The 19763-nt window shown below is 39.8% G+C and overlaps 1 protein-coding gene across 10 annotated transcripts in view; it reads right to left on the reverse strand.

The window, feature by feature from the left end:
• LOC128741304 (nuclear receptor coactivator 3) overlaps positions 1 to 19763 on the reverse strand; it is a 365971-nt gene that overhangs the window by 258459 nt on the left and 87749 nt on the right. The window lies entirely within an intron of this gene.

Below are 19763 nucleotides of genomic sequence, written 5' to 3' on the forward strand. Positions count from 1 at the left end.
TTTACAGAATATTTCAAATCCACATTTATTTATTTAGAGATTAGTGTGCCACTTGTTGAGTTACGGTGGTTCCAAAAATCGATTTATGACATTTTTAGCACAAAACCAATTTTAATGACTTTAATATCAAATTCAAGGTATTTTAATGAGCTTTTAGCAAAACTATTAAATTAAAGATTGGTGATTTATAGATCAAAACATCAAAAATATTCATTCTTTCACTTTATAAAGAAATTGAGTGGCGATGATGCTATGGAGACTCATGGTGCTTTGTTTTGATCAGTAAGGAAACGATTATTTTCAGCAGTGTGAAAAGGAGAAATCATTTCTTTGCCAAAACTATCCGTTTCGTTGCGAATCACCATGCGTCTCCTTTTCTTTATCGCAAGATTGTTTCTTCAACAAAAAGGACGGTTCCTTTGATGCTCCAATTATGAAAATACAAAACAGCGAATATATTTACTGTTTTCGCAATTATAAAAGGTTAAGCTTGAGTGCAACAATTTCACTGAAAATCTATTTCAATCATTTCATTTGATCATAAAATCATAAAAATCGATTGAGTGGTTCAAAAGTTGTTTTTGTTTTGTTTTTACTTAAGCGGTAATACCTCAATGTAAAGCAACCTCGATTTAAAGTAGCGATTCGATATAACGTAACACGATATAACGCAATTGTTACCTCGACATAACGTAATTTTTTAGACAATCTGCAAATTAATAAAAAACACTAAACTAATCCTCCTTGTAGAGTGACTTCACCTTTTTATTGGGCAAAAATCATTACTATTTTTTTTTATTTTAAGTACTTGATGGTATATAATTCCGTTTGTTAGATTTCCATATTTCAACTAACAAAATCTTTGTACACTCTTCGTTTTTTCGCATTTATTAATGTATCTTTCAAACTATCAAGACCCTTTATAGGTAGGTATTAGGTATAAATAGGTATAAGTTTTTGCTAGAAAAACGTTTATCCCTTAAATATGCCCATTTTACAACATACAACAGACTTGTAGGCCAGATAATTATCTGCCTACAAAACAATTTCAGCAATTTCCGAGATGGGCTTTGTTGGAAAATCGAATTTTGGTTTTTAAAATGCTTTTTTCTTTAATGTAGAAATGATTTTTAGTTTTCTAGATATTTTTTATGAAAATTGAGAAGATTTTCTAAAAGTCACTCATAGATCATTTTTTGTAGGTGCTATAATTTTCAAAATTACTGAAAGACCTTTTTGTCCGGAAAGTTTTTATAAAAAAACTTTTTCCCCTTAAATATGCCCATTTTACGATGTATGGAAGAATTGTATCCCATATAATTATCTAACAGCAAAAAAATGTCATCAATTTCTGAGATGGCATTTTTTGGAAAAACGAGTTTTAGTTTTTAAAATGCTTTTCTCTCAGCCTAGAAATTAATTTTAATTTTTTTTAGAATTTTTTTATGAAAATTTAGGAGATTTTCTACAAGTCACCCATAGATTATTTTTTTGTAGATCCTATAATTTTCGAGTTATATTTTCTTTAATAAAAAAGAGAAAAAAAATTAAGCCCTTTCCAAAGGTTAGTCTAACGTATTTTCCAAAAACTAAGTATACAAAGTTGTTTATTTACATGAACTCTTTACACACAAAAAGCTTCATTGAAATCTGAGAGGGTGCTACCAACCCCATAGACGGGTTGGCGTGAAATCCGACACTGGACGTTTATAAATCAGGGCCAGAAATGTGATATGAAAGTGGGTTTGAATAGGACTTAAAGGTAACGTAGGAATTCGAAATGGACTTGAAAATCAATCTCAAATTGGCATAAAATCGGACATGCCAATTACATCTTAAATATAGGCCAATTTTGACTTGAAGCTCTACTCTACTCTGAAAACTGAGCTTAAGATTGGGCGTGAAATTTTACCTAAAATTGAACTTGAAACTGAGCTTAAAATTATGTATAAAATTTGACATGAATTTGTACGTGAAATTCCTCTCAAATTGGACTTGAAATTAGATTGGACAAATTAGACCTGACATGGGACTTGACATGACAAAGGGGAGAGTTACCTGGAAGGAGCGTTAAATATAGCAATATAGCAAATATAGCACCTCCTCGCAGATCTAAGTCAAACGATATCGTTCGATGGTCATACCTGGAAATGCTTAATGTACATACTGGATCAGCTAAGCTAGCAGGTGCAAACTTAAGCGTCTGTTCGCCAGTTCGGGGGCGGCTTAAACAGCGCCTGTCTCTGAGTGAACGGCTCAATATGAAATGCTATATTCCGCAAGCCATACCACAATCTTAGGTATGATCCATCAGAGGGATGTAGGTATCGCGATCCCGGTACGTAAACCCTATTGCAAGCACTGCTTTCAAGTACCATTATCAGGATCTGGATAGAAGTACAAATGCCAGCCTTATTTGTCCTATATTTAAAAAAAGGGCAGTGTGAATACTATCGACCCATTACATTGCCTATAAGGTGCTCTCCCGTATCCTTTTCTGTAGACTGAGACCGTTAGCGAAGTCTTTCGTCGGCGAGTACCAAGCTGGTTTTCAAGAAAATCGCTACACGATTTACCCTGTGTCAGTTACTAGACAAGTTTCGGGAGTATAACATGCAGACCCGTCATCATCTGTTTGTAGACTTTAAGGCAGCGTATGATTCCGTCAAACGAAACGAGCTTTGGCAGACGATGCTAGATCATGGTTTTCCGACGAAACTAATTACGCTGATTCGTGCGTCGGTGGGTTGCGTTGGATGGATTGAAGCAATGTTCATATAAGCTACATAGTACATAGTTGCTGGCAGGGATCACGGACGACCAAATGGTAGTAACCAAAGTAGTGAAGGTATCCATATACCATGGTACGATCGTGACATGTGACAATGATGTAAGCCGCGAAGTAAGACGCATTGCAGCTGCGTGTCTAACTTATATGGCGGATACATAGTCAGTTGAAGTTCCGTAGTTTGCAAATTCGCACAAAACTGGCACTCTACAGGATCATGTAAGCTTGCGGTAGATTGAGCATGTGGCTAGAATACCCGATGAAAGAGTAGCCAAAACTATTTTAGCAGAGAACTAGCAAAAGGTAATGTGCCCCAAACCCGATGGACGTGCGCTTTCGAGAACGACACACCTTCAGCTGGTGTTCGATGGGATTGGAGAACGGCAACCCAGGACCGAAAGTACTAAAGGACTGTAACTCGCCATTCGATATCGAAGTGACTTTAGCATGGGTTTATTCTCAGCCCCTTCATTACCCTTCCTCCATGAAGAACTTTATATCACCCCAAAGAAGCCTCTAGATACTGTAAAAAAGTTTCTTTTATAGGTCCTCGCTAGGATAGCTATACTATGAGATACCAGTGGCGTGAGGAACGAGGTGGGTAAAGTAGAACACTTGGGCGATATCACAATAAAACATGAGGTCCAAATAAAGTTCAGAACATTATTTTCCAGCCATTCAAGGTTTACTCGCGGTTTGTGAGAGAGTGCTGAGTCTTGTTTAAAAGTCCATGGTCTGCGACGGAAACGTTTGTCTGACCACGGCTTCAAAGCAGCCTGCAGAACAGTTTCCCGTTAATCTGTCGCTTTTACTAGGACACCAGGCTCAATGAAAACGATCGTCCATCAGCGGTTGCAGCGGTCCAAAAGGGGGAAGAGCGGAACTTTGTTCCTAGTATCTTTTGCTTTCATTTGATCATGTATGGTCTTCAGCACTTTTGTTCGTATGAGTATCCCCCTTAATCTAAAACTGTCAAAAGTTCGTCATCGTTTACTATAATGAAAATAAAAAAATAACTTTTTTTGTGTTAGGAAATATAGACATAGTTTCTTCGGCAAAGTTGTAAATATTGTAAAAATAAGCAACTTTGCTGAAGAAATAAAATTTCTATCTCTATCGAGTGCTGAACTATAAGGCATATTCTTTAAAACTTCTTTAAAAATTGGTTTTTTATCCTTAGCTTTTGCTAGTTGCATTTTACAAGAATACAATATTCTGCGTAATTATCGAAGCTCTCAAAATACACGTTTTTGCAAAAGACCGCAAATCTCTTGGACATTTACTTGCTGAGTTAGCGCATATTCAAGCTTTAAATTTCCATAGCTATTCAATTATTCCATTGATATAAATAGATGTTTAAGTGCTTTTTACAAACAAATCAATATATTTCAACAACCATAAGAGATAGATAGTTACTATATTCGACAAAGTTACTTATTTTAGTATATTCTACAACTTTTATAAAGTCGGATTTTTGGTACGCATTTAAACTTTTTTTTGGAATACCCGAATGTGTGGAAACATGACCACCCTAAATATGCAAAAAGATACAACATAATTTATTAGTAAATTTAGCATACTTTGAGCAAAAAAAATCCGATTTTATTAGTTTTCCAATTATCTCAGCTCAACAAAATTCACGGAGGTGCTGATATAATCGGAACTATACTGTATTTCCAATGAACACAATACCGCATTTAAGTTAAAAAGCACTCAGCTTTACAATATGCGTAAAGCATTACTATTAAATGTTCTTTACTATATTCTCATTGATTGCCCACCTGATTCAATTTTTTCTTACCATCTTTCAAATCAGCCCGCAGGCCTCGCGATGGTTACCAACCACTGAACTGTATGAAATCCACATTCCAATCCACATAGCAATACGAGAGAGCTTATATCGTATTATTAATTCAAGTTAACATAATTTGATATTTGACTATGCAAGAAAGGCAAAGATTTACGGTTATACATGTGAAGGTTGCAAGAAGTGTATGCTCGCCTAATTGTTATTGTACGTACTATACCACATACACCACAACCAAAAGCAACCTAATAATTTTTACGAAGCCTCAAGCCAAATCCTAAAGCAATCCGCGTAAACGGCCCACCGCCTGGCTGCCAGCCCTAGCGCGATTATTAGTCGGATTTCAAGACCACTCAAGTGCTGCCTGCTGTTGATGTATCTAATGCGTGCAATTCGGTGCGGAGACGTGCGCGAGCGGTAAGGTATAACGGCAGAACGGTGAAAAGAACGGGCACTTATTCCGTTCGCATACACACTACCTGCTGACTCTGATAGTAAACCGATACTTCACACCAACTCTGGTAAACTATTATACAGTCGCACAATTCAACCAGTTTGTTTAGTGGCGTTGTGAGACCTACATGTACCTAGTCTCAGTATTTTTAGCAGCGCGTAATCAACAAAACCAAAAACATCAGCATTTTTCGTTTCCACCGCTCGCACTGCTGCTGCTGCTGTTGTTGCTAGCGTTGTTGTTGTTGTGTAGAAACCTGGTATTCTTCGGTGGGTGAAGTGAAACGCCGCTCGGTTTGGTAAAAATGAGAGAAAGAGTCTAGTACGAAGAGAGAACCTCCCACCACCCAACACAACATCACCATGATGGAGCTCAACCATGATCAATCACCGCGATCTTGTTCCGTGGGGTTGTTGAAGTGCAAATACTGAGCGGCGGCGGTCATGTTTTAAACTGCTTTCTCACGGCGGCGGATGTGAGAACCACGGAACTCAGAAAGTCTCCCAATCAACCTATACACTGTAGAAATAGCTTGACGCGCGTGTAGATGTTTCGCCGTGTTTTGATTGTGAAATTTCTAATTATGTCTTCACTTTCAGGTATTCGGTTTTGATTTCTGTACAAAACAGCGTTGTGTGCTGTCGGCAGCAGAGTAGGTATAAATGATTTAAAACCTGAAGCGCTTACGGAGAGATGGTGTCCCCGAAAAAAATGCTAATTGTTCGAGTAAACCCCACTTTTTAGCAGAGCAAAGCGCGGTTCTCCACGACTTACGTCAACCGGTTGGAAGGGGGTCTGTATTTATAACTTTCCATCATGCGTTTAGACAGTGGTCCTAAATATAAACGACATTTGCCAATTTGTTCGACGGGTTCGTTCCTATGTATGCAGCTATAGTTGACACGACTATGCATTCTATTTTATGGCATTTTTTCTGTTGAGAAGGATCGATGACAACATGCAGATTGTGATGAAGGCAACCACCCAGACACTCATGAAGGTCCAATGGGGCGAGTGGCCGCCAGTATGTAGTCACCATCATGGCTCTTTCTCTCGCTCTTGTTCAGCAGGAGCTGCTTTCGGTCTCCATGCACCACATTGGACATGCGTCAAAATGCAAATTTCACTGCCCCTTTTCGTTCCGACCGTTCGCTGCATCACACGCCGACCGACCAAGTGTGTGCGAGAGGTCGCTGTAATCACCACCACAGCGACAGCGGCGTAAAATCGGCGATCCAAGCCGGAGTTTGTTTTGATTGTTTTCGCGTGTTCTCGAAAATACGACTTCACCTCAACGTTAGTCGTACGGACTAACACACAAAGCCCTGCCATATTAGATACCATCTTGCTGTGCTGCTAACTATCCAAAATCACTCAAATTCATGGCAATAGTCCTTGTATTTAGCGGGCGGCGCTGGCGGTCCCACGACGGCTTTAGAATTCGAAAACAAGCGTCTAATGAGCCATTAATTAACGCACGAAATGAATCGAAAGAGAGCTTGAGAGAAGAGTGGAAAAAATTGCTTGCTAAAAATTGCTGCGCATTTTTTCCCGTCCCCATGGATGGGCGAGCGATGAAAGAAAAAAAGGACGATTTTAGTGAGCTAATCACTGCGATTTTTTTATTTTTGCTGCCGTGCAATCTATCAGCAGCAAAGATTGTTCAAGTGTTGTGTTGCAGTGTTCTAGCTAGGGGGACAGCAGTGAGTGGAAAATTTTGCTGAACTAGGCAATCTTCTCAGTGCAATAAAAGTTTATTTTAAAGTCCAATCCTTACCTATGCGGTTTGACACAAACAGAAGCTGTATTGTGAAGTCAGCAAAATCGAAAAAGCCGAATGCGTTTTAAACACTTAACACTTACGATATGTTATGTTCACATTACTTACTTTTCTTTACATTTTCAGCAACAATCTGATTATCGGATCATTGCCGAATGAAGGATCTCTATCCACGTTACTTGGGCATGGGTTGCGCTGTCCACAACGTCCACGACGACGCGGAATAAGCGTTCTATGCACAGCTTCTAACGTACGACAGCTGTTCGCAACGGGACATCAAAATCGTAAGCGGGGATATGAACGCCCGAGTTGGCCTTGGCAGAACAGCAATGTATAGACCGGTGATCGGGCTCCACAGCCTGCACACCGACACCAACGATAACGGCTATCAATGCATCAACTTTACAGCTTCCCGAGGTCTGGTAATGAGAAGCACTTCCTTTCCCCGCAATAAGGCCGCAAAAGGAAGGAAGCAGAAAAAGTTGGAGCTTGGAAAAACTATCTGACCACTCCCACGGGGAGAATTTGCCCAATGCCCAAGTATCGATAAGCACGGAATAATTTGACCATTATCTGCCAGAAGGAGGGCAGAGAACAACTATTTGAAAATCTCTAGTTACCGCCAACAATGATACGAGTAAAGAGATTCAACGATGCAATACCTTTATCACCATTCCAGGATTCCTGCTTTCAAAATTCCGAGAATTCTTATTTTATAAACAATGCGATTCATTTAGCGAGTTATTCGGGTATCACGGGGATTCCAATTTTGGATTCTCACTCAACAATCCTGGTTCTATAAACCAGTGTTGAAAAATTCATAGCAGCAAAAAACTCAATGAGATTTCAAACACATGAAATTTCAACCTTGATCACAAGCGCGAAACTCACATATGAATTTCTCTCGCAATTATCTCGCGATGTCTCTGTTGCTATGCGATGCGATTAATTCTTCCACAGCTGACATTTCATACAACGAACCAGAGAGCAAAAGAGAATCTCCCGTCAGAGAAAACATCAGCAGCGAAAAATTGCAACTCACATTCATGAATTTAGATGGCAAACACATTGGCGGAATTTACATTTTTCTTTCGCGGTAATCGACATTTTCTTAACTAGAAAGTAACAAGCCTAATAAGAATTAGATAAACATGTAATTTAAATGTGCGTTGTAGTTTAACTTTACGATTTATTTAGAGATTTACTCCCTCACTCACTCACTTCCTTCCCTCACTTATTTACTCACAGCTACGTATCGCACGAGAGAATGCCAATGCTGTTCAACAAGGAATAGCTCCGGGTAGCAGTTGAAGCAAAGCAGAATGTGATCAAGCGGGAAGAAATATGTGTGAGTTTTGTGCTTCTTGCTATGAAAACAGAAAAACTCACGTGTGATTTTTTTCTGCATAGAATCAAGCTTACATGATTCACAGTTGATTTTGATTTTTGATGAGTTTTGAGAATTTGAGTTTTTACCATCACTGCTATAAGCAGGGCATTTTGTACGAATTTTCTGCAGAATTCCTCCTTACGATTGCTATGCGAGGAACCGCAGAGACGATGTGCGAATGTTTTTTGTTCCTCCGGGAAATTAGACAGAGTCCTCTACGGAATTGGGACTGTAACTTTGCTTACGAAAGACATACGTGCCCTTGCCGTGTTAGAATGAAAGCTTTTGCGGACTATTTTTGGCGGAGTACAAATGGAAACCGGGGTATTGGTAGCTACGCTTAACAAGTGGTCATTTTGACTCCTGACTCCTTTGTCCAATGCTGGAAGGTGTATGGGTCGAACTAAGCTATATTCTGAGATTATAACCGGATATGAACCCACAACATCCGCCAGTGCATGTGGTTCGCTGGTACTTGTACCTTTGAACCATTGAAAGGCGCTGGACCAAAGGAGACTGCAAAACCCACTTATTAAGATAGCGACGAGTCTGGATGGATTTTAGACACAAATTGTGCCTCTTCCTCCGTCTGTTGTGGATAACCACCGTCCGAGAAATTTTAATCTAACTTGTTTTTACTGGCAGGACGCTGACACTATGTAGGTCCTTACTACTTGCAAGGTACTACACGTGACATTATTCATTTGTCAGCGAGTTAGCCGCGATTCTCAGCGCGGGTTTTCGGGGAAAGGCCCCGCGGCTAACACGCTGGCAGACGAACAACGTCACGTGTAGTACCTTGCAAGTCGTAAGGGCCTACATAATGTCGTCGTCCTGCCAGTAAAAACAAGTTAGATTTAAACTTTTCGGTCGGTGGTTATCTACAGCAGAAGGAGGAAGAGGGACAATTTGTGTCTAAAATCCAACCAGACGCGTCGCTATCTTAATAAGTGGGTTTTGCAGTCTCCTTTTGTCCAGTGCCTCTATGGTTCAAAGGTACAAGTACCAGCGAACCACATGCCCTGGTGGGTGTTGTGGGTTCGAATCCGGTTATAATCTCAGAATATAGCTTGGTTCGACCCATGCACCTTCCAGCATTGGACAAAACGTAGGAGTCAAAACGACTACTTGTTAATTGTAACTATCAATACCTCGTCCCCTTCTTCACCTTTCCGCTCATCCACCTCCTTCGCCAAAAAAATTTCATTTCTTTCCCCTTCATCAATTGTACAACCACCGTTTCAAAAAATATCAAGATTTTAGACTTCCAAATGTACTACAAGGTAGCATGCTAGGACCAATTTTTTAAATTTTGTTTCATAACTTGATAGGGTTGTATATGGCAAATTTTCTATGACAATTTAATAGAAAGTTAGCCTTGACAACGAAATTGCTTCAATCATCACATTGCTGCTTATTAGCACCTTTAAATTCAAAAATTAAACAATATCTTCTTCCACTTGGTACCTACAGACTCACAATCCACTATATCGCTAATTTTTACTGGCTTTTTATTTATTTGGTGATAGAGTGAACAGAAATCAGTTTCCAGTTTGTCAGAAAAGTAAACCTTTTCAGAAGAAATAATGAAATTGAAGGGAAGTGAAAATAGGACACCGCCTCTAGTTTCTAATAATAAATAACAGAAGTTGGCGCAAGTGTTTCATCATGCGCCAAGCGTGAGAGTATGCTTGAAACTATCAATGTTTCCCTGTTGAATACAACAGATGTCGTTACTTCGTAACGCATATTGTACACTTCCGTAACAGCTGAATTTTGCGCGACAATAAATTTCCTGAACGCAACAACTTTACTCTCTCATGCATCTCAGTTTCTTTTGTGTTTATCGCTAATCGCAATATAACGTTTGACACTTGAATCAATAAATAGTTGGTAAACATTGTTTGTGTTTATTGCGTTTATGTTGCGAAATTTAATTTTTTCGAGTCGAAATGCCGCAAACATATTCAACTCCTGGCTCTCGTACGGTATCAAATCACTTTTTAGGGATATAGATATAGAAAATGTTTGTTTTTTTTATCAAAATTAGGCAGAAGTCATGAAAATTAAGGATAACAAAGGAGCTGTACAACAAATAAGATATGATTTTTTTTTGTTTGATTATAGTCACTTTAACCATGACTTCTGGGGGGTTGGGATTTGAACCCGGGTCCTCGGCGTTCAAACTGGACTGACCCCATAAAATATGATTAGTGATTATTTTTCAGGTAGGTAAACATAAATAGGCGAGAAATTTTGATTTTACTACCACTAGAAAAGCGCCATCTCGTGAAAAGCAACAGTTCGTATGGTGTCCTATTGATTCGAAAAGTAGATTCAAAATGTTTAAATTTTTTGTTCATCTACACCTATAAAAAAGGATTTCTGTCTATCTGTCTGTCTGTATGTTCCTTATAGAATCGAAAACTAATGAACCGATCGGCGTGAAAATTTGCATTTAGGGGTTTTTGGGGCCGGGGAAGGTTCTTATGATGGTTAGAGACCCCTCCTCCCACTAAGAGGCAGGGCTCCCATGCAAATGAAACACAAATTTCTGCATGACTCGAGAACTAATCAAGCAAATGGAACAAAATTTGACGTGTGGGTGCTTTTGGAGACAACAATTTTTCCTATGGTGAATGGAGAGCCCTTCCCTCTTTAGGAGGGGAATTATGACCCCTCTCCCTTTAAGAGGGGAGCGGGCTCCCATACAAATGAAATACAAATTTCCTCATAACTCAAGAACTAAACAAGCAAATGGAACCAAATTTGGCATGTGAAGGTTTTTGGAGGCAAGAATTTTTTTTATGGCAAATTAGGACTCCTCCCCACTTTAGGAGGGAGGGCTCCTATAGAAATGAAGTACTAATTTCCTCATAACTCGAGAACTAATCTATCAAAAGGAACCAAATTTGGCATGTGGGTGTTTCTGGAGGCAAGAATTTTTGCCTATAATGAATTAGGGCCCCTCTTCACTTTAGAAAGGGGGGCTCCTATACAAATGAAATACAAATTTCCTCATAACTCAGGAACTAATCAACCAAATGGAACCAAATTTGACGTGTGGGGGTTTTTAGAGGCTAGATTTTTTTCTCTGATGAATTAGGACCCCTCCCCATTTTAGGAAGGGGGGCTCCTATACAAATGAAATACAAATTTCCTCCTAAACCACCCATGAACCCCCCAGAAACTTGCAAAACACGAGATTGTGACAAAGATCATCCGAGATTCACGATTTATGTACAACACAGTTTAATTTGTGGCAATACGAAGTTTGTCGGGTCAGCTAAATACTTATAAATTTAACAAATTTGTAGTATATTCCAGTCGACAAATATCTTACTTTTGAGATAGCCTTTGCTATTGCTATTACGTGCTACAATTAGTCATAATAGCAAGTGCATTGTATTATTAGCCAAAAAAAGCCAGAAACAGAAATGATTAATTTTCAACAAGACTAATCCAACTTCAACGATATCGGATAACAAAAGAATAAATCAAGTGAGCTTGCAACAGCAGCAAATGGTCTCGAAATACAGAAAATATTCAGCAAAGCGAGAAAAAAAATCGCGCAAGTCTCATCGCAAGAAGTAAGAACCAACAGCTCTCCAACTAATAATTTAGTATAAATTAAAGGCAAAAGATGTCTATACTTTGAACGGATGGGTGGGTACACCGGATCGCACCGACAGTGACGATTCTTACCGACCGACCGACCGACACGGCTAATCCACCGACGGCAAACGACGATTGCACAGCCTCTTGTGACTGAACACTGAGCTGCCGAGGCGATCGCTATTAAGTCACTAGTCCAAGCTGAACGATAATTACTTTTTGCTTTGGTGCCAGACGCCACCTCCGTTACCACCATCGCTATCGCCGTCGTCATCATTATCATCATCATGGTCCATACGTACCTGTAAACAAAAAAAAACATAACATAGAATATTTTAGACTATTGGCAAGAGTTGGTACCTATCAGCAAAAACAGGCTGCTTTCGTAAATAGTTGCTTATTAACTGCTGCGAAGTTCAACCACAAGCTGTGTGGATGTGGGTGTGTGCGTTTGTGGTGGCAAGTCAATTTAACTCTCTATAATTGTTTTACTTTTGGGTTCACACTCCTAGAAAATCTCAGAAACAGCACGGTCGGTCCGTATCAACGTCAGACTCAAGCCATCGCAAACCGCAGGGACATTTGCAAGCGAAATTACAAGGTGGTAAATTATAGCTTCTGTACGTTGCATAGCTAGGTACAGAGCTGCCACTGCCAGGCTGAATGCGATCCGTCCGGTGTGGCTCTGCTGCAAACCCGAGCCTGACGAGTGAGTGCACTCCGCCGCAGAGCAGCGCTGCTGCACATTCGGGTTTGGCAGTACAATAATTAAATCTCCGCAATTATTTCATTAATCGGCAGCAGCAGAGCCGGGTACGGTGCTGCTAAGCTAAGCTCGGCTCGTTGCTGACGGTCTGTGAAGAATGCCATTCACGTTTGTTGTATATACCTATTAGCCGTTTTTGTGGGGTAGGCGAAAAAAGCTCAATTACACACGAAAGGAAAAGAGAAAACCAACCTGTCAGCCAGCCACAGCCAGCCAGCCTCACGGGCAGTAGGCAAAGGGTTTGCTGCTGGCGGCTTTAGTCCCCCCCCCCCGTGTAATAGTTGCGAGGAAGATAAATACGAAAAAAATGTCAGTCAGTTAGTTGAACATCTATTTCCATAATCACCTTCATCTTTTTTTTGTTGTTGGTGGTGTTCGTCAAATATTTCTGAGTGTTGCTACAGCGCAGCCCTCAGGGTAGCGGCTAGGGGTAAAATGCTTCTGTGCAAACAAAAGTCTGGAAAGTTTTTTTCGAGAGAATAATTTGTCGATATGTTAGAAAAACACTTTACCCTGCTTTTTCTATTATTTTTGCACCTTTGCAGCTGAAACTTCTCGACAAACTACGTATACCTACGTCAGGTGGGGCGATGGCGGCATGTGTACGTGCGAAATGTAGAAGTAATTATAGCGAGCGTTTTTTTTGCCATGCATCTTCAACTTTAACTGTGGGTGATGTTGGAAATTGGCTTTGTTCAATTTTTGAGAACATTTTTTAGACGCTGTTCGATAATTCTAAGCCTTATTAGATGGCCAAAAATTAAAAAACAACGATTTATATATTAGTGGAAAACATTAATATATTTTTCAAAGTGAAATACCTTTGATGTTTCGTACAAGACTTCAGTTTTGAATCTGCTCTTTAAGAGCCTTATTCCGTCTGTAAAGAAAACCAGGCCACTGACAGCCCATCATGTTTTCAAGGGAAGACTGGCAGCTCGGTCCCTAAATGGTTTACTCAAAACGGAAACTAATGAATGTGCATCAAAACAACAGCTGGTAAGAGCGCTTCACAAATACTCTCTTACCCGGGAAAAGGCTTTACTGTGGACCCGAAAAAGCGGGGGTCCAAAATTGGTACAACAAACATAACAATATTCATGATACAACGATGTACAGATGCCAGAACCCTGATTAAACCTCCAGCGCCACAGTTGACATTGGTATATATGTAGATGTAAGCGCAGACTCAAATGAATTATGCAATATTGCAGTGAAGACAAGCATCCGTTGTTAGAGGTACATTTAGATGTTTTTGTCATACATTTCGGCTATCTCCGTTGTAGTGAATCTAGATTATCACAGCGAGCGGCTGTACGAAGCAATCCACTGGATCAATGTCAGGATTTTGCCCAATTTTAAAAAAGGGGCATCGACTCGAGTGTAAAAACTATCGAGCAATTACATTGCTCAATTTTACCTATAAGATGCTCTCCCGTATCCTGTTCTGCAGACTGAGACCGTTAGCGGAGTCCTTCGTCGGCGAGTACCAAGCTGGTTACCATGAGGGTCGCTCCACGACGGATCAGAAGTTTACCCTGCGTCAGTTACTAGACAAGTTCCGGGAGTACAACTAGCAGACAAACCATCTGTTTGTGGACTTTAAGGCGGCGTACGATTCAGTCAAACGAAACGAGCTGTGACAGATAATGTTAGAACATGGTTTTCCGACGAAACTAGTTACGGTGATTCGTGCGACGCTGGGTGGGTCCAAATCATGCTTCAGAATAGTGGGTGGATCTCAGCCGTTTTCGTGACATTTGATGGACTGAAGCAAGGGGATGCACTCTCTAACCTCCTATTCAACATCGCCTTGGAAGCTGTAATACGAAGAGCAAACATGGAAAGGAATGGAACTATTAACACGAAATCTCACATGCTTCTCCGCTTTGCGGATGACGTCAATATCATCGGAATCAACCGTAGAGCAGTGGAAGAGGCCTTCAGGCCTTTTAAAAGGGAAACGGCGAGATTGGGGCTTACCATTAACACCGCCAAAACGAAGTACATGATTGTTGGCAGGAAACGTGGTGTTGGTCCCGAGGTGAAAATACATGGGGAACGATATGAAGTAGTGGAGGAATTCATATACATTGGTACATCCGTGACATGTGACAACGATGTAAGCCTTGAAATGAAACGACGAATTGTAGCCGCGAATCGGGATTTCTACGGATTACGTAGCCAGCTGAAGTCCCGAAGTTTGCAAATTCGCACAAAACTGGCGCTCTAAAGAACACTAATCCTCCCGGTAATATAAAATACTGCAGACGCATGAATTACGAGCTGTACCAAGTATACAAATTTGCTGATATATAGTGAAGATAGTACAATGTGGCAGGCTGCAGCGGGCTGGGCACGTGGCTAGAATGCCCGACGAAAGAGTAGCCAAAACTATTTTCAGCAGAGAACCAAAAAGAGGGCGTAGACTCCAAGGCAGGCCCCGCACCCGATGAGTGTTCGCGTACTGGAGGACCGTATTTCGTTCAGCGCAGGATCGATAACGGACCGTTGCCACTAAAGTAAAGTCTTAAGGCAATATTTCTTGACATAACAAACCCTTTATTTGACAGGAACCATAATGCGATTAATCCCCTTAAAAGTGAAATACGGCATTTATTTTTTCACATATTCGTAATACAGATTCATCTTTTGCTGTTGCCTTTTTGGCGTATCTCTTTTGTTGTATTCTTCTTAATGTCTATCAGTCGTTTTTTGTTCTTTTTAATATTTGGTTTTCTGACATTTTTACATCAATGAGACTTTTGGTCTCTTCAGTGCTTTGGTGTAATTTTTATCGTCTCTTGTGGCGTTTTTGGTTGCTTTTGATGACGTCTTTTATCTTCATTTGTAATCTTTTTTGGCATTTTTCATCGCTGTTTTGCCGTCTTTTTGTCGTTTCTTCACCATTTATAGTTTCTGCTATCATTTAGACAGATTAGATCATTCGTGCCTGGTTACATGACAACTAAATATCCAATGAGGAACTCCATATTTTTTTTCCATATATATTTTCATGTCGTCTGCATATACAAGTACTTTTGAGTGGTTAAGTATAAAGGAAATGTCATTTACGTGCAAAATGAAAAGAAATGGCCCTAGGTGGGAACCTTGGGGAACCCCAGAGGTGACTTGAATAGGGTCCAAGAGGGCATTTTGAAAGCGAACAATCCACAAGGACAGCGTAGAAGAGGCAGACCCAGAGGCTCATGGCGACAGGTAAAGGCCATAGCGGGTCATCAAAGAAATTTTTTCAATCGAGCTTAGCTTAGATAGACTACCCGTAGAAAACAAAGAGATTTTTTTAATCGAACAAAAAAAATGTGTTTTAAGCTTTTTTACTCGAAGTTTAAATGTGAGAACCAAAATTTTTCTTGCTTTTCATATATACGTTAAAATTTTTCATGCAAAAACCAACAAGAAAGATTTTTTTGCCGAATTTCGAAAATTCCATTGTTTGAATTTTTATTTCTGTTTGTGTTAGAAGTAGGTACACTCATGTTTGGAGTTCTTAAGGCTGTAGAGCTCACAAAAAACTAATTTTGTAGAAAAAAATTTAACTTACATCCTACAAATTATTTTTTTGCCCCTCGATTTTTCAAGCCAATTTCAAAGGCGGTGGTGACAAAAACCTTAAAAATAATTTGCAATGGCCATATAACGGGTGGCAAATAAAATTTTGGAATTTTTTCGTGGCCCTAATACTCAATAACAAACGAGCTCAGAGATAAATGGGATTATGTATGTGTTAGCTCTCTCTCTCTCTCCTCTTTTTGTCAATATTTTTTGTTTTGTTAATGCTAGGTCAGTTTTGCTAAAAATGGCGTCGAAACAAGAAGCATGTCGGGAGCGCGTTGTACACTTCTATGAACTGCGACAGAAATCTCGGCAAAAAGTATGCGATATAACATTTAGCAAATATGTTGCGGATTCGACTGTTCTCTTTCTCGTTTTTTAATAACAAACCCTCTGGTTTGGCTATCAATTAAAATGCACCAGACGAATGTTTGAAGAAAATTTTAATCCCGTTTCTACAAAAACATCATGCAGATGGACAATACGTGTTTTGGCCGGATAGAGTATCATCGCATTACGGCACTAAATTGTTGCGTACGCTTTATATATGGGTTAAACCGGTATGATCATGTGACTCATCTGCAGAAAAATTTGTTGGGATGCCCTCAACAGGTGTTCTACTCGTATCGATCCTGTATTTTCCTGAGGAAACTGATAGCGACACAAAATCCTGCCATACTGCACAGAAAATTAATACGTTCCCGTGGTCGCCGTTTGGAAAACTTATTGGTCCCTATGAATAACACAACAAACTACGCCAACTCGTTGTTCGTTAGAAGTGTGCTAAATTGGAACCGTTTACCACCGACAATTAAGCGTGCGTCATCGAAAGTAGTTTTTAAGAAAGGCTGCACCGAGTTTTGGAATCGTCAGTAGGGAGTTAGTTTTAGTTAGTTAGTATAAATAATTAATTAGGATTGCAAGATTTTACAAGCTTTGAGCTAAAAATGACAAACCGGAGGTAGTATATTTTAAAAGGTTGTACCTTAAACTACTGGACAATAAACAATAATAATAATTACGCCAAAAAAACAAAACCGTTCCTGAATACCCGTTCGATCCCATTTTTACCCAAAACCAACAGCCGAAAAATCTGTTTCAGTGCGCCCAATCGAAGATTTCTTCGGGATTTTGAGTTCCTTGGTGTACAAAAATAAGGCTTATGCCAATTTGAAAAAAGTGTATGTCCTGGTCTCAAAATATTGTTGAAGGGGGGGGGGGCATGAAAAAAAATAACATCAAACTTTCAATAACTAAACAAAAGAGAAGAAACCAGCGTATATTTTTCCATATTATTAAAAAATTAATACAGATATTTTGTACAGTACTTAAATTTTAGTTCAAACCGAACCAAACTTCGATATTTTTCGACCCAAGCACATAAAGTAAGGATCCTGGTAGAGATGAACCAGTTTGACCATAGTGTGAAAATGGCAGTTTAGGTCCCTACCACTTTTTTACTTGAAACGCAAATACTGTGCTACCGACATGTTTAAAAAAACAAATCTCTGAAACTATTCACGTTTGAAACCGCTTATTTCTTGGTCAACTTTTTAGTCATAAATATCAGGCCGTTTATTCCTCTGTTGATGCTTGTTCTCCAACAATAACGTGTTCATCTTTGTATATTAAGGATGCAAACTGTTTCGTAAATTTCAAGTTTCGAACAGTTCAGTCACGTCCTTCCTGCATGCATCCAATTCATGGTAAAGAACTGTATCTCTGTGTTTTACGTTCCTAACATCCAAAATTAGGGTACGTACTTGGACACTTTACCGAATAAAACGACCAATTTGGAGCTCCTCAAGCACCAATAGCTGATATTCCGGAGTGTCTAATTTGTCGTGTTTCTATCTTATCTAGTACCTATGACGCCAACTGCAATTCGGAATTTCTCCATCAACAGCGGCACAGAATTTCACTCATATATTGTTTGATTGATTTTTGCCTCAATCTAATTCGGTTCTTTGAAAACAAGTTGAATTAAAATGGAACGAACGTAAAATAGTCGCCTGTGACTTGCAATAGGAACCATAAAGGTTAGTTGGTGAAAAAAAGTTGATCAATACTAACGGGATAATTGCTTTAACTTTGCACATGCACTCTAGTACTTTTTTACACGGTTTGTGTTTTCGAATATTGAGAACGGGGCTATTTAGGGACCATTCATTTATTTCTCAATACGTTTGGGAGAGGCCCGACATTCGTCACGTATTTTGTAAATGGTCCCTAAATTGCACCGTTCTTGAGTAATCGAAAAAAACAAACCGTGTAAAAAAAAGTTCAAGTGTATTGGATAATTTATAGATGTAAACTCGTTGAACTGTAAAAAATCTGCTTTTCACTAAAGAATGCAACATAATAATATAACACTTTATTTTTTTGCCCCTTCACATTTCGGAAATTTTTGAAGGGGGGGCGACAACCTTTTTTCAAATTTGTATTAGCCTAACTGGAGAGCCCCTAATTGCAAACAGTTGATTGGTAGAATCAAGTTGACATGACGGCCGTACAACAACGCTCCTGTTTCGACGTCAAACGGAAGCTTCGCCGAACGCCCAACTACGGACCGTTTTATGTACACTAATTTTTTTTTTCAACAATGGATGATGTATCTTTAATTTCGGTAAACAAGATCATGTATCTCTGTCTTTTTTTGACAGCTTGAGAAAAAAATCCCAAAATTTTAGTTGCCACCCGTTAGTATTTTTGTCATTTTTAATTGTCTATTTTGGCATTTTTTGCCGCTTCTTTAGTGGTGCTCCGGCGACTTTTCATCGAATTTTTGTCAACTTTCGACAATTTTTCATCATCTTTTGACCTACTTCCATCACTTTTTTTTTCATCTTTCCGCTTCTTCGCCGTCTATTTGCTATCTTTTTGCCGTTTTTCCCTCATCTTATTATTGTCTCTTCGACGCTTTTTGTCATCTTTCTGATGTATTTGTGCTGTCTTTTCATGTTCTTTTTGTTATCATTTTATCACATTTTCGTCATCTGTTAATCGTTTTCGATATCTTTTCGGCATTTTTGCTCCTCTTTCGGCGGCTTTCACTGTTTTGGTAATGATTTTATTACTCTGTTGGCGTCTTTTCTTCATCGGTTTGTCATCTTTCTGTTTATTATTCGTCATCTTTTGTCGACTAGGGCTAGGGATCACAACAAAAACAATCCTGAATGACAGCCTTGGGGGACGCTTGATATGGCTTGAATTGTATTTGACTTTCTTCTGTTCAATTAATAGGGTGGCTAGGGCTAGGGCTAGGGCTAGGGCTAGGGCTAGGGCTAGGGCTAGGGCTAGGGCTAGGGCTAGGGCTAGGGCTAGGGCTAGGGCTAGGGCTAGGGCTAGGGCTAGGGCTAGGGCTAGGGCTAGGGCTAGGGCTAGGGCTAGGGCTAGGGCTAGGGCTAGGGCTAGGGCTAGGGCTAGGGCTAGGGCTAGGGCTAGGGCTAGGGCTAGGGCTAGGGCTAGGGCTAGGGCTAGGGCTAGGGCTAGGGCTAGGGCTAGGGCTAGGGCTAGGGCTAGGGCTAGGGCTAGGGCTAGGGCTAGGGCTAGGGCTAGGGCTAGGGCTAGGGCTAGGGCTAGGGCTA

The sequence above is a fragment of the Sabethes cyaneus genome, chromosome 3, assembly GCF_943734655.1.
Source record: "Sabethes cyaneus chromosome 3, idSabCyanKW18_F2, whole genome shotgun sequence".
Lineage (NCBI taxonomy): Eukaryota > Metazoa > Arthropoda > Insecta > Diptera > Culicidae > Sabethes > Sabethes cyaneus.